The sequence below is a fragment of the Amblyomma mixtum genome, chromosome 10, assembly GCF_055824585.1.
Source record: "Amblyomma mixtum isolate Tamu chromosome 10, ASM5582458v1, whole genome shotgun sequence".
NCBI lineage: Eukaryota > Metazoa > Arthropoda > Arachnida > Ixodida > Ixodidae > Amblyomma > Amblyomma mixtum.
Genome location: NC_143021.1, coordinates 23,542,000 through 23,557,410, shown reverse-complemented (window position 1 = coordinate 23,557,410; position 15,411 = coordinate 23,542,000). Strand labels below are relative to the sequence as shown.

At 44.7% G+C, this 15,411-nt stretch overlaps 1 long non-coding RNA gene across 1 annotated transcript in view; it reads left to right on the top strand.

The window, feature by feature from the left end:
* LOC149325358 (uncharacterized) overlaps positions 1-11,608 on the top strand; it is a 186,691-nt gene extending 175,083 nt beyond the window's left edge. The window contains exon 3 of the long non-coding RNA XR_016286384.1: positions 11,540-11,608. This is a non-coding gene — a long non-coding RNA (uncharacterized LOC149325358). The remainder of the gene's footprint in view (positions 1-11,539) is intronic.
* The last annotated feature ends 3,803 nt before the right edge of the window (positions 11,609-15,411 follow it).

Below are 15,411 nucleotides of genomic sequence, written 5' to 3'. Positions count from 1 at the left end.
TGAAACATTTAGACTAACAAAATGGTTTAACTTAAATTGAGGACAACGCAGTGAGCCATGGAAAGGGAAATTATAGGTGTAATTTTAAGAGACAGGAAGGAGCTGAGTGGGCTAGGGGGAAAAAGCAGGTTAATGACATCCGAGTCGAAATCAAGAAGAAGAAATGTTTGTAGGCAGCTCACGTACTGCGAAGGCAAGACCACCGATGGTCGTTAAAGGTAACGGTTTGGATGCCAAGAGAAGTCAAGTGTAGCAAAGGTTGACAGAAAGTTACATGGGTGGATGAAATAAACAAATCTGATGGAATATGGTGGCCGCAGCTGTCACGGGACAGGGCTAATTGGAAAGTTATGAGAGATGCCCTTGTCCTGTAGTAGTAGGCCTGTAGGATAATGTGTACCGTTTTACCGCTACCCTTATTGGAGTGCCGGGCCCCGCTAGCCGTGAGCGCGCAGGCGCAGATCACCTTGATGATGACAGGCATTCGGCAGCTGCGTTATCGGCTGCCTTGTATGGACCAATCAGCCTGTGTGCACAGGCAGTGGGCGGGATCCGGATGCTTCGGTAACGGTAGCGGGAACGCGGAACACAGTATGCTATAGGCGTCTATTATGTCGCTTGCAGGTACTGTGCAGGCTGTACTGGCCGCGTTTATAAAATTTTGGGTATCAAGGTGCGCCGTATTGCCGCGTTTACAGGCATATTTTGACGAGGGAACATTTTCGCTGTTTATAGTGTAGTTTCGGCATCAAGTCAAAACTTATCCTGCAATTCCAAGTAATGGATGACAACGCTACGCAAACTGTATTAGCCGGCGGCACCAAAGTTGTGAATGGGCCTTAAAGGCAGAGTGATTCGAAGTACTGAAGTGGGCCTGAAGGGATAGAGTACTACATTATTGTGATTAGGAGGCTGTTTTCAGTGAACCCGGCATGTTTATAAGCTACAAATGGCAAAAAAATCACTCACTTGAGGAGCCACCACCGGCGTTTTTCGAAACAAACTTCAATAACGTATGACTTTGTTTTTGGCTGCGGATATCTCAGCCTGGCCCACATCACCATTTTATTCCAAGTAGTGATCGCCGAGCTCTTTTCACCGCACATGTGATGAAAATTCATCTAGTAGCGGGGAAAATCTTGCATCTAAACAGTGTTTTCTTATATACGCTTTTGTCTTATAGATTGCGCCCCATATGGTGTAGAGGCGAAGTGCGTCGTTCACTCCTAACTGCAAGGGCGATTCGAGTGTAGTACAGGCAATGGAGCCTCCCAGAGGTAGAATATTAGCAGTAGACGGGGCATTGCTAATTGTATTGTATCTAGCACTCAGTTTCCGGTGGCTTTCAACATTCCCATCTTTTTCTTGAATAAAAAACTTACCAGCGAGAATAAAGATGAAAATTCCTTTGTTCCTTATTGGAGACCTCAATAACGTGCTGCGATTGAAACTTGTGTGATTCCTTATCGCTCATTATTGCGAAAGCACTAGATGACTATGTTGGCGCCCGAAGGGTCCGCAAAATATGGCGCCGGAAGTTGGTCCGCTGTGATGTCATCGGTCATACCATCTCATGAAACATTAGAATAAAAATAAGAAAAGAAAAAGGGGTTTTCGGTGGGAATCGAACACAGGCTGCCGGAGTGCGAGGTAACGAGACAGGATGACGCGAAATATCGAGTGATGACGTCACACCTGAGCTGAGTCACAATCCCTGCCACTTGCAGACAAGAGAAAGGAGGAATAATGGAAGGAGCCGCGGAAAGAGCAACAGATATCGCAGGTGCTGACGAAATCCCAGCGATGTCATCAATGGCTGAACTCAATGTGGTGGCAGTATTTCCGAATATATCCAGCAAAATTTTGAGCAACTGTTCGTCGTACCGCATTCCGGGAGGTGTACTTATATAACCATAACAGTTGAGTAGCATAAGTGCGAGCCCAAAATGGCTCGGACTACGCCAGCCGGACAGCGCCGTAGAAGACAAATGCCCTGTCCTTCCTGGACCTGGAGAACGGCGACGGCGGGCGAAGCAAGCTATGTTTTGCCACGCTACTTGTGGATAAAAGAGTACTGGAAGTGAGTGGGCGAGTTGGTTATCCATTCTGACAGTGAAAGCGCTCAAAAAGACAAGGACGACGAAAAGGAGAAAAATACAAAGCGCTTACTTTCAACTGTTTTTATTTCATGCGGAAAACAATTTTATACTAATGGTAATCACCTGCGCATGTTAACAAGACCATTACCAACGAGTGATAGCTGCCACGTTCTCTCAGACAACAAGCGTGCCCGATGTAAGATAGGGCATCTCTTTTTCAGAAAACACAATTGATGGAGCGCTTACGAAATCATCGCCCGCTCGTGCCGTCTCAAGAGCCTCAACAATCTCTCGCATTATTTGACATTTGCGTTTAAAAAGTACTTTACAACTGTGAGAAATGGGACGGCAGGCTTCCTTGCTTTTGTCCTTGCACTTCAGACAATGGACACTCAAGCGCCGCCTTCTTTTGCTTTCCACGTTGTAATTATGCTCTCCTAACCTCTCATTTAGAGATCTTCCTGTGTCCTCTATATAATATTTGCCCCATGTCAAGGGCACCCTGTACACGACGCCTTCTACGCATCTTACAAATGCCTTTTGGTGCCTGATTGTGCAAGCGGCCTTTACCTGTTTTCTGGAAGAGCTTTTCCTGCACAGGGCGCTCCACTTACACGGAGCTGAAAACAAAACGTTTATATTTACCCTGTTGCCAATTTTTCTCAGGTTCTGTGATAGCCTATGCTTATATGGATTGACAGCCAATTCTCTTTTATCTGTAGTCTGATCCTGTTCTTGCTGGGTCGTAGTTTTCCTTTTTTTCTTTCTGACAAGTCCTTCGGCCACTGATACCAGCAAATGAAGCAAGCGCTTTCTATGTATCTCCTTTCCTGTCGTTCTTGCCTTTTAGAACGCTTTCGCTGTCACAATGGATAAAAGAGGATGACTTCCTTGAAGGATGTGACCTTCCTGGAATTGGATTTCAGTGTTCACCCTTGTCAAGGCCCAGGTTCGGCGAAGTGTACTTAAGCTGGCAAAAGCTCACCGTCCCTACAAAAAGTGCTGCTTCACGGTGGCATCATCGACATCGCCATCGGAGGGCAGGTCCTCACCATCGAATCCGCTGTGAGGGGGCAACGGTGCCAACACCTGCAGTGGCCGAAGCCCCAAGTCGGCTTGAGGGATCCCTGATTGGACATTGAAGGGCCGAGATTCAGCAATGGGAGAGCTAGGGACAGGACGTGGTAGCGTGTAAAACCCGCGGCCTGCTGGTAGTATACACCTTCATATACCTTTTGATTTTTACTTGTATCTTACGTACTCACTAAATATGCAAAATAAACTTGTGCAGTATCCTCTTCAGCCCTCTCCGGCGCTCTCTCCAGCTCGTCACTGGCCGCCTCGTTCCTGACTCAACACGCCACGCAACCTGGGCCACCGGATCGGGTTCCCCCTCCAGTTTTAGAGATCAGGTACTGATCTGCTGTTAACTGTCGCACCGGAGGAGCCGAAGCGAAGCACAATGATAACGAAACTGTAGCCTACTGGAACATAATTTATACAAATAGTATAAAAATAATTCCACTTACTATGAGTGCTGAATGGCGGGCTCTTCAAAGCAAAGACGGCACGAAGAAGTAATATTAATAATTTTTAAATATATTTCACAATATGTACGCAATCTGCCTTCGTTTAAAATTTAACAAAAGACTCCGGCAAAAAGGGGAACTGTAGTTTTTACGACCTGTTTTAGTGAAATTTGGAAAACGTAACATTTTATCTACACCTTAACTCAATTGGATATTTAAAATTGCAGAAACTTTGAAATTAGAAGTTCGAAATTTCAATATGGCGGCGATAGGAGAATACCTTACTTGCATGAAAACAATTCGTGAACTGTCAACCGGAATAGAAGTAGTCAGTCCAGGATTAATTGTGACTAGCATAGGGTTATCTTCTGAAGAACTCCCGATTGAACTGTACCTAATCCTTTCCGACAGAAGTGAATAGAGAAGTTCGGTTCGTGCTATTCACGCTTTTTGCGTGCAGGTGTACCTAGCGAGGATGCGCGCACTGGCCCGCGCTAGTCTTATCTGAGCCTCTATGCCATGACAGTTGTTTTTTTAACTCTACATGCGGGGCAGAAATAGAGACGTGAAATCGAGACTGAAAAACACCTGGGCATATAAGTCACGCGAAATAGAGAAAAACCCATAAAAAGGGACCGGATAAAAAACCCAGCTACTGGAGCGTTTATACGCAACCTTATTCTATAGAGTGAAAGAATGTACTGCCAGAGTAAGAGAGTACATAACAGTAACAGAGTGCATAACAGTTCTCTGAGTTGTGTTGTATTGGGTTTTATGGCGCATAGCCAGCTAAGGACATCATGCGGCGAGCTCATGATGTCTGAGAAGAATCCTTGGGAACTGCGGGCCTATATATTTTTGCCATATTTCTCCAATAAGAGCTGGCCATGCCATAAATAAAGGACTCATTGTGATAGTTAGCGCGTTCATGGCAATAATTAAAGCAATTTAACTTAAGTAAGCAATTCGTTACATTTAGTGGCATAAATTATCAGCTGGAGACGATTGATTATAGAGTTCTCCGCGGGTAGGTTTTAGGATTGACATTAGAGCCGCTCTAATTATCTAGGCAAGGAAAGCAGCAACAGACGCAGTATCGCACTGCATGCAGATGCACTGCGCGGCACTTCTCATAACTGACCACGGCCACGCACTATTTTCCTAGCGCGCTAACTAACAAATACCTAGCTCAGCTGAAATGCTCTACGTATGAATATTGAGAAAAACAACGTAATATGCAATATCTCAAATGACAGGAGCAATTCAAACAGAGTGACAAAACCGACAGCTGAGATTCAGGAGGCTGTGACGATTGGCATTGGCATAGATGAAAATCAAGCTGGCGTAGAACTCAGCTTAAACTATTTGTTGGTTCATTTTAAACTAACTAGTATCAATTAAGTTCATTGGTGGGTGGTTGGATGGTCGTTATGACATGTTGCCATCACAATCATACGCCAGGAAACCATGTCAGAAAACAGCTTCATTACTCACTAACTCACTCAAGTTTGGGGTTTTCGGTTCCCGTACGAAAAACCGCAGAGAAAGCAATTTTTACAGAACTATTCATGTTAACTGAAAATATCCATATGCTGTATTTGGGATGTATCGTAATTACGAGAAAGATATATTTTGGTTTAAGAATGTTATTATGGTTCCATAAAGAGTGATTGTTTGGCTAAAGCTCGCTCCGAGGCCATTTCAGTAGACGTGGGCGACCCTTTACAAGCGCGCAATAACGGATTTCTAGAAGTGCACTACAACCAACAAAAGTTCTTCATTTTCAAAGAGGCGCCAGATTCTTAACGCGACTTGTAGTCAAGCGAATCAGCTGGAAAGTTTAAGGACAACATAAAAATGCATACATTGAGCTGCTTGAGATTTTCGCGCACTGGGTATGTTTGTGCTTTCCCAGTTGAGGCTACTTTTTTATTTACTTATTGCGCTTTTCGGCTACTGAATATCTGAGATTTAAAACTGTAATTATTTATAGTTGCAATTGCTATATCAAGAAACAGCTTGTACTCAAATACCCGACCAACAATGTAGAATAAAGACCGAAAATGTAGAATAAAGACCAACAATGTCGAACTTTGCTGAGTTTCTTTGTATATGTTTTGCATAGCCTTTGCGCGTTTCCAGGCATGTAAGTTTATTATTGAATGCATTTTATTATCGGGCGATGCTCTCTACTTTCTTGCTACCCCTAAGAGTGACTGTACTGCCTTCGGTGGTCCGGGGTTTTGATTGAAGACCTGTTGTTTTAGCTACACCGCCTGCGAAACTTACAGTAGTGATGAAAATGATATAATATTTCAGTTTTTAAAACTTAGCGTTTTTAGCGCACTAAAATTTCCGCACGAGGTGGATGGGATGACATTATCAGTCTTTTCACGCGATAGCAATCAATGCTGATATTAAGGGACAATTTTGATAATCATATTAAGGGAGAATTTTTACCAAAGCAAATTGTTTGAACAAGTGCTTTCAGGGCTGCTTGGAGATATCGGCGACTATATGCTTTCTTAATTACAAAATGAGGCGAAAGTTTTAAGAATGCCTTTTAACAATAGCCTAATTCATCAGTACTTCAGGTGCAACCCTTTTCCGGCGATCACTTCTTGTTCCATCCGAAGCATGGACTCCAGGAGCCTGTCCTGAAAGTCTAGCCTAGGGTCCCACTCTTGCAGCAGCTTCTCGACTTTATGCCAGACGCCGCTGGCTGTTTTACGGCTGAGATGACGGACGGCGCTTATATAAATATAGAGGGTGTCTCACCTAAGACTTTAAACAACTTTTAAAATTGGGCTTTTTGAGTTAGAATAGTGCATTATAATACAGCCAAGACGTGCTATCTAGCAGGCTGGTTAACTAATAATGAAGAGTTCAGTTTAAAACTATTTCTGTTAGCCTGTTTAATTATATAGAAGCGTGTAGTAGCCCACCGTTAGCAATGGCACAATCAGTTTTTAGAATTTCGAAAACCAGATTACCTCGCCGCTGTGGAGCAACAAATTTCGGCTATTTCAACGAGTTGCATGCACTGGAGATGTTGCTTTGCCTGCAAGCTTCTCGAAAGCGCATGCAATTTGGCGCGTTGTAACCAAAATTTGCCCGGCAACAGCGCGCCGAGGGTAACCCCGTTTTCGAAATCATAAAAACTGATATGAGTATTAGTTACGGTGGGCTACACGCTTCTCAATAATTAAGAAGCCTAACTGTAATAGTTAAAAAGTTAACTGTTCCGTATTAGTTAACTAACCTGATAGTTAGCACATCATAGCTGTACTTTGATTTACTACACCCCTGACAATGATATGCCAAAAAAGCGCTCTTTTAACTCGAAAAGCTGTTTTTAAAAACAGTGTAATGTCCAAGGCGAAACGCCCTGTATACAACTGAAATAATTGCGGTAGGATGGCTGGATTATAAGGTCTGCCGTCTTTTTCAGCCAACCTTTCATAAGCGTAAAAAAGTGATTCAGGTGGCAATTCTTCAGAAAAACATAATGAAATTGCAGACTCTTGCGTGCCTATACTGCCATTACATTTTCAAGAATACCCCGATGAACCTCAGCGCTCATGTTACATCGAATACATTGAAGGAGACCAACTACACAAGCGGAAAATCAGCACTGTGCCATTACGTTCCCTCCTATCTGGTTTAACTTGGTAAGCCGACAACGAGGTCCATATAAATTGTGTTTAGGGTGACGTATGCAGCGGAATCCAATCGTTCCTGCGCGACAAGATCTTGATTCATTCAATTAAATCACTGTTTTCCATTCGTGACCTATCCAAACTGAGTGCTCGTTTACCTACAGAACTATGCAAGCCAGTTCCTTCAGAGATAGGCGGGGTTCGAGCTGGGTTCCTGTCCTTCAGTTCAGGACATTTCATATGACGTCTCACAGACCTCAGATAAATATAGAGCCTTATAACAAGCTCAGATTAGTCTAGAAATTTGTTAGGCTCGTGCGAACATTGTTTTTCTCAAGAACTTGTTTGGTCGTTCTTGCGTGTCTCCTGCGAAGATTGAGAAACGAAAGCTCTTCTGAACTTACATATCTTCAAAATTAGTGAAGGCATGGTCTGCGCTAATCTGAAATCCAGTGAAATCTGTGTTTGTTTCATCACATAGTTGCTGTCGTAGATAAGTGCTATTTGAGGACTCATGAGGACCTTATGGCAATCTTAGACTCCGCCCATTACATATAAAAATTGCAGTAATACATTTAAGAGCAGAATATGTCACCTGAATATGAGAGCAAGTTAATAAAAATTTAGAACAGACTGAAAACGAACGCCCCCAGGAGAAGCGCCCATGAAAGGACAAAAATGTAAAGGAACTGAAGGCAAACAGTTACGCCTCCATAAACTCTAGTCGGAAGAAGAGGGTATTATTCCATCATAATATATTCAGAAATAGCAAGTTGGTCTTTTACATTCGTGGTATTTTCAAACTGTCGAAAAAATTAAAAATATCTAATCATATTGTTCTCAACTGTACACCTCGAAGCAGATGTTTTTCCCTAACACAATTCTGGACTGGATTAAGCTTCCGAATGATGTGGTTTATGCACCTGATTTCCAAAGTGCTGTTGAAATGATGATCTCATGTATTTCTTCCAGGTCTCGTGCGTTCACTAGCGCTGTGGCGATGTATGTTAGGTTATCACTAATACTACTTCTGAACTCATTTATTCTTCTTTTAGTATGTTCTGTTACCTTGCTGACATGTTTACCAATATCTTCTTTGCATGCGTTATTGTATGTAGTTATATCCGCCCTGCATTATTGCCTCACGGGCGCTGTAGATACTTGGGATAAGTAAATAAATAAAGAGAGGCGCTCGTTATGACACGTGTTGAAAGAAGCCAACGCTCACCGAAACAAAGAAACATAGGTAATCTTTTTTTTAATTTGTGGTGTGCATGAACGGTAGATTGGTAGGTAATTGTTTAAAGACACTTCATCAGAAAGCAAAAGAAAAAATTAGCTGAGGTTTAGCTCTGGTTAAACCGGACAAGTTGCGTGAGCAAGCACGAACTGTTTTGCCCGAGGCTAACGGGCGTATTTATTCGCCGTTTCCCTCCGGCTTCCTCTCTCCTCTCTCCACATTCCGACACATGCGTCCAGAGCGCGCGACTAGGAGCGCGGCAGCGGCGACGGCACAGCGACGGTCCTGCCGCCTGATGGAGCGCGGCTGAAACGGTTGCTATGGCAACGGCGCTCCATCTGGTTGACATCGGCCACCGCCGGGAGCTACACGACGGCTCAAAACCTGGCGCAGTATTGCTTACGCAATAAAAAGAACCACATTGCGCCGGTGGGATACAAAATTAAGGACCTCCGAATTTCGGGTGCGGAGCTCTAGTAACTGAGTAATGCTGTAGAATCTTCAGCTTTCGAGGTATTTATATGTAGTGCAACCGAACTTTTAGAGTGCTCACCAGCGCAATCGGCGTCCTTAACAGCGGACGTAGTAAGTCCTGTATTACGGCGAGTGTGACTTGGAACGTTATCGAACGGGTGGACGCTATGCGAGAACCCTCTTATGATACCTATGGCACCAAGGCTGCCGAACCGAGGCCATGGTTGGCTACTAAGGAGGCAAGGGAAGGGGAAGGAGGGGCTCGTTCGACATAGACGGCAAAACAGGTGTGACAAACAAAAGTAAACAAAGAAGAAACGATTGAAAAAGCACACAAGTGAGTAAAAAAGTACACAGAAATTAGCGCTGCTCCTTTTCGAACTCGAATTAGCAATTTTCGTTGATGTGTGAGCATTATTAGGTTCGTGCGTTCGGCGTCTGCGCTAAAACGCGTTGAATGCTCACCGCGCAGGCGGCAAGGTATGCCGCACATTTAACCAAGTGAAATTTTAAATTTTAGTGAAATTATTGCTTTAAATCTGCGAAAACGAATGCGCAAGTTATCGCTCAGAAAGCAGCGAGTGCGGAGAGCTCTTCTTGCGCGGAGCGCACGTGGACGGAAAGGACAGAAGTGACGGCCTACGAACAATGTGAGAAATCGTCAAGCTGAATCGTGACGTCACCGTTTTGGATGCGATGCGCTGGAAATGGCTGTGTCTTTGAGATGTGCAGGGCCAACGTGCCCCTAAGAAAACTCAAGTCTGTTCGCATTGAAGGCAACTATTGTTTTTTGACGAAGTCGGCATAAAAAGAGAATGTGTTAAATAAAAAGTAAGAGGGTAGAGACACCGAGCGCTAAGGTGTATGACCTTTTTAGTCACGTTTCTAAAACGGAGCTGCCATGCTCGTCAGAGATTGCCTGACAGCAGGCGGTAATAGATCCCATGATTGTTTTGCGCTGCACCTGTCTCGCAGTGATGCCATCTGCTGGGACTCGGACGAAGAGCGGCATCACAGCACAGAACGCGCTATTCGCACGAATGCAGCTGCAGTGCGTACGCGCAAGGCGGAGAACTGCGCGGATAGTGGGGCAAGTTAAGAATCATGGCACATGAGCAGGGGAAGAGAAACACGGTTTCAGAAAAGGAAACCTCCGCTTACGGTGTATTCGTGTTCCCGAAGGTCGCGAGGTCTGAAACGAAATTTTATTGGAAAGGTTTCGAAAACTCGTGGTGTTGCAGAGACGAACGTGATATTGTCGTCATTGTTATGTTACTTTCTCTCCTCTCTCAACGCAGCGTGTGGGGTGCAGGGAATGCACAGGCGACGAGGGCTGAGTAGGCTCCAATGCTGTCGAGATATGGTTGCAGATGCAGTGTCCTACTTTGTTTAATTTCAGCGGCCTTGCATTGCGTTAGAGACGTATGCACAGACTTGTTTAATCTGTGTGCAAAAATACGAAACATTTCCCGCAATTAAAGCAAAAAGATTCAGGAGCATGCCAATTGGGTCTGATATTGTCACGCGCTACCCATGGGCCCTGAGGACCAACGAAGAAGTGCGCACGCAGAAAAGAAGAGGAGGTTGCTAAAGTCAACCTATTTATTCTTCATGCTGGCATCCTGCGGCATGTACCTCCTCGAGTCGTTATCAGTGACCGTGGTCGCCAGTTTACGGCAGACGTTGTGGAAGAGCTTTTCCGTCTTTGTTCGTGCCATTTCTGTCACTCGACGCCGTACCACCCCCAAACGAATGGACTGGTTGAACGTGCCAATCGGACACTTAAGAACATGCTTGCCATGTATGTCGATTCCCGCCATAAGAACTGGGAAGACGTGCTTCCCTTCATTACTTACGCCTACAATACGTCGAGGCATGAAACAACTGCTTATAGACCATTATTCTTTACGCCCGTCCGCCTCGAAGCTCCCTAGACAGCACCTTGCCTTTCTCTCTCGACACCGAGACGCCTTCTGTTGCAAACCCTCTTTGCCGCGCTGAAGAAGCCTGTAGGCTTGCCCGGATACGCACCTTGGCATCGCAGGATCGATCGCTGTAAGCAGCGTTACGACCGCCGGAGCAAGGATGTCTGCTACATGCCCGGTGACGTTGCATGGTTGCGGACGCCTCTCCGCAAGCGTGGTTTATCCGAAAAGCTGCTCTCCCACTACACAGGCTCGTTCATCGTTCTAGCTCGCCTCAATGACCTGAACTATGTGGTCTCTCCCCAACCTACGGAAGGACGCCGCTCAAGAAAAACCAATGTCGTGCATGTCGCACGGCTAAAGCCATTCCACTCTCGGGACCCCGATGGACTGAGGTGGCTCAGAGGGCTTCGTCTGCGAACGGGGAAGTGATCACGCGGTACCCATGGGCCCTGAAGACCAACGAACAAGTGCGCACGCAGAAAAGAGGAGAAGGTTCAGTATCCGGCCGCTCACGCACCAGGCTCGGGTCGACCTGCCTGTGTAAATAGCTTTGTGAATATAACCTGTAACAGTATAAGGCAAGAAAAACTATTTGTCTCCATTACTGCAGGCCTAAAGGGGCAATAACCTCGCAGGGGCATGGAAGCCAGCCCTGGAAATTGCCGCGGCCAGCAAAGAAGTAGGTAGTATTTGTTTACTGTGCTGCATACGTTCGTGTCCCTTGCACAGCGGCGTATCGATAGGCAAGTCTGATTTGTGCTGTACCCAGCTGCTTGAATTTACGTGACACCATTTGCTTATGCTGCCCTCTCCTTATCATATGCTCGCGCTTGTTGCCGCGATCCGAAGCGCTAAAATATCAGTGGGCTTGGGTATTGAATGTCTTCTGTGACGCTCAATACAAGGAGTATGCACAGCTGCAGAATGTATCAGGTAAATCTTGCGTTTCAAGTGAACAGCTACGGAGTAAGAGGTATTGAATTTAGGGTCCTCTAACTTACAGGATACTGCGTGACACTTCAATAAATTGCCCAGAGTTTCTGGGCTTCGTATCTATATAAACGAGCTCGGCATTGCCAAATATGAACTATTCCCGTTGACAACATCAAAGCAGCGTATTAGCACAATTGTATTCTTTGTCTGGAAACCTTACCGGCCTCCCATGTCGTGCATTAACGACGCTATGCTTAAACTGTCTTTCGAAACTGATGTTGTTACAGCGATGGGGTTACAGCGTTGATAAAAACACGTTTACATTTGACCAGCACACTCTGGCACCTGCATGCATATTTCCGTAGAGCAACCGTTTTACGAAAAAAAAAAATTAATTCATCCACAAAGTCGTCCCTGTACGGGAGTCGCGAATTTCTGAAGATGTGTAGTGGCGCATGATATAAAGAAAATGATTATTTCAATTGTACAGAAATGACAGGGTACGCATTAAAGCATTTTTCTTTGAGGTGCGAAAAGAGTGTTTCTGACTAATTTATTTTACATTGCTGTAGACTTCTCAAAGCACCCATACCAATTAAATTCACCAGAATCTTATTCAATTCTCAACTATCCTTATTTGACCACTGAACCTCTCCGATTAGCGTGCCACGCTAGACTCACTGTAAGTCGCGGAAGCGGTTTGCGTGAGTTTTTTAGCATGGAGGGGGTGAATGTGCGTCTGACCATGTATCGCAATACGAAAACGTGGATGCAGCTGTGACAGGCTAAATAGATTCCATGTGGTGCAATGAGTGTTTCGCCCGATACAGCAAAGATTAACCGCAGCTGGAAAAGCGTGCCCCCAAAAAAGTCACGGGAATGGTGATTCTTTCGTACTTTGAGCGAAATGACAGGCAGAGGTGTTTACTGTGCGTCGTTGTCAACATGAGGAAAAAAAATAAACAAAAGGGGTGACATTCCGGCAGTGCAGGAACAAGAAACAGGTGCTCACGAAGAAGAAAATGAAGAAAAAGAAATTACTGCTTCACAATAAGCATCACTGCTTTGCTGTTATTGATGCATTGAAACTATATTAATGGTGTTCCAAATGCACTACCAATTCATGTGATTATTCTTTTTGCAGATGACTCAGTCAGTCATCGCAAAACAACTGACCCTACTCACAAGCTACAAGACGACATTAACAACATATGCCACCAGTGGGATAAAAGCCCCATGCATTAAAGAAATGTAATACCATGAGTGTGTCATGACACGCTAACAAATCATGAAACACGTAGTTGCGATGTTCACCATGCTGTGCTCGATGTTCACATTTCAAGCAACTTATCACGGCATAGGCATGTTGAGCGCGCCAGTGATAACGCTGACACAATTGTAGCATATTTTAGAGATGGTTCTGCAATTCCTAAGTCGATAAAGCTAACCCTACATAAAACAGCAGTATGCCCCAAGCTAGAGTATGTATTCGCTGTCTTGGATCCCGCTGAAATCACGCTCATCACCGCACTCGAATAAAATGAAAAACGCGCAGCCATTTTCATCTTATCGAGCCATCCCCGCTAAGGCGGTGTTACATCCATGAAAAAAATCGCATCTTGCCAGACCTTTGCGCCGTAACTGTTACCGACTGTATCTTGTCTACAGAATTTATTACCGCAGTCCTCTCTTGAATGGCTGCCAATCGGCTCCCCCTTCCATACGTTTCATGCAGTTGTGATCAAATTCTTAACATTGGTATGTCGTTCTCCAGAACTAATATGTATAATCCCGAATTGAACAAGGGAGGAGAAAGCCGTAGGTTGCGTCAAGCGCAAGCACCCTGTGGCTTACTCTTCTCTTGGTCATTTCGTGATTATCAAGAACCTCCTGCCCAACCTCTGTCTAAGTTACTGAACTCTCTAAACTATAAACTCTGTCTGGACTAAAGCGCGTAATGAACCTTTTATTCGGAAAAGTAGCTCGGATTGGAACCACCTTCCACCCTCTATCGCTGCCATTAAGGGCGTGGCAAATCGCGAGCACGCTTTTTCTTCGGCTGTATCTCAAATTTGTTAAAGTTACTATTCTTCAGTGTGTTTTTGTCACCACACTTTTCTGTAATGCCCTCGGGCATGGCGATTATGCTAAAAGAGAAATCAATAAATAAATAAACGAATATATGAAAACAGGATAAGTGAGGAGTTAACAGACATGGAAATTAAAATTTGAATGTGATATTTTGCTATCTTTTATGCCCTATATGAACACACACAGCATAGGGAGCGCAGCTATTTTATTGAGAGCCAAAACTGTGGACAGCAATACGAAAGAAAAGATTTATGCAAGGGAAAGGCTCCAATCACAAATCCTTAGCTCCATCGAGTAAGTGTGAGTTCGCGGGCCATTCATACACTACACCTTTAAAGGGTAGACACGCTCATCTCATTGTTCTTCGGGAAAATTGATTGTATGGCTGTATCTTGGCACCTGGTTTGTGGGGCAACATAAGAGGCATTCATTGCTGAGAAAAGTGTGCTTAGTAATTTTCCTGTCACTGGACTGAAGCTCGGGACGTCTGCGCCGAAGAGTTCTCTGCGGTCCTCATTTAGAATTGAAGGGAGCTGCAGCATGAATTCAGATATCTGGAAGATGAAACTATGCGGATGCACTGCAGCTTATTTGAGACAACGACACCTTGTGGCGACAGCTGAATTTCATTGATTTCGCCATATATAGCTCAGAAGGGGTTCGTTTTCTGTGAAAGTAGCGTCTTTGTAGTTAGAATGCGGTAATATAACCATACAGAAAACTTAAATTTGTACCAGGTCGCCATTTAAGGTTCCAATGGAAATCTTAGTTGAAAACCAGCATTGAAGCTCACATTCAGTGCTCGAGCGCCAGGTAAGAACAGCGTGTAAAAGGAGAGCGGTTTTAAGAGGGGCATTGCGGTATCTGGGAAGCTATTTCGTTTAGCGCTTACCAGCTTTGTGGTGCAGTGTCGGCATAATAAATCGAGAACCAGCTCGTAACCTTTAAAGGCCCTTATGCACTTGCACCTTGCACGGTAGAAATCAAGACGCCTCTCTTCCAGCCATCCTCTGCATGCTGTGCAAAAGAGTGGAGGAAGAACGCTTTTCTTTGCTGGAAAACCAGGCATGTAAAGGGTTTAACCCCAACAATGGAAGCCAAGTTCCTTTAGACCAACTCAGGAGTTCATGCTTAATACACAGATCCACACAGCGCTACGGAATAAGGACAAGAAGGGACACGAAACACAGGACGGGTGCTGTCCTGTGTTTCGTAACTGTAATTGGGTGTAGACGTTGCTGTTTATTGACAGCGGCGTCCGTCGAGTCAGCTCTCACGCATATGTCATCGTGTTTTCTGAATTCTGACGCTTTCCAGAATGATTGGTGCCAGTGAATAATTTATGAGGATCGCGCACACGGAGACAGCGTGAGCAGAAGGAAAGGAGCGCCGAAGGAAGTGACGTGAACGTTAGGGCCAAGATTTGAAGGATAGAACACATGATAATCATGGCAAGAA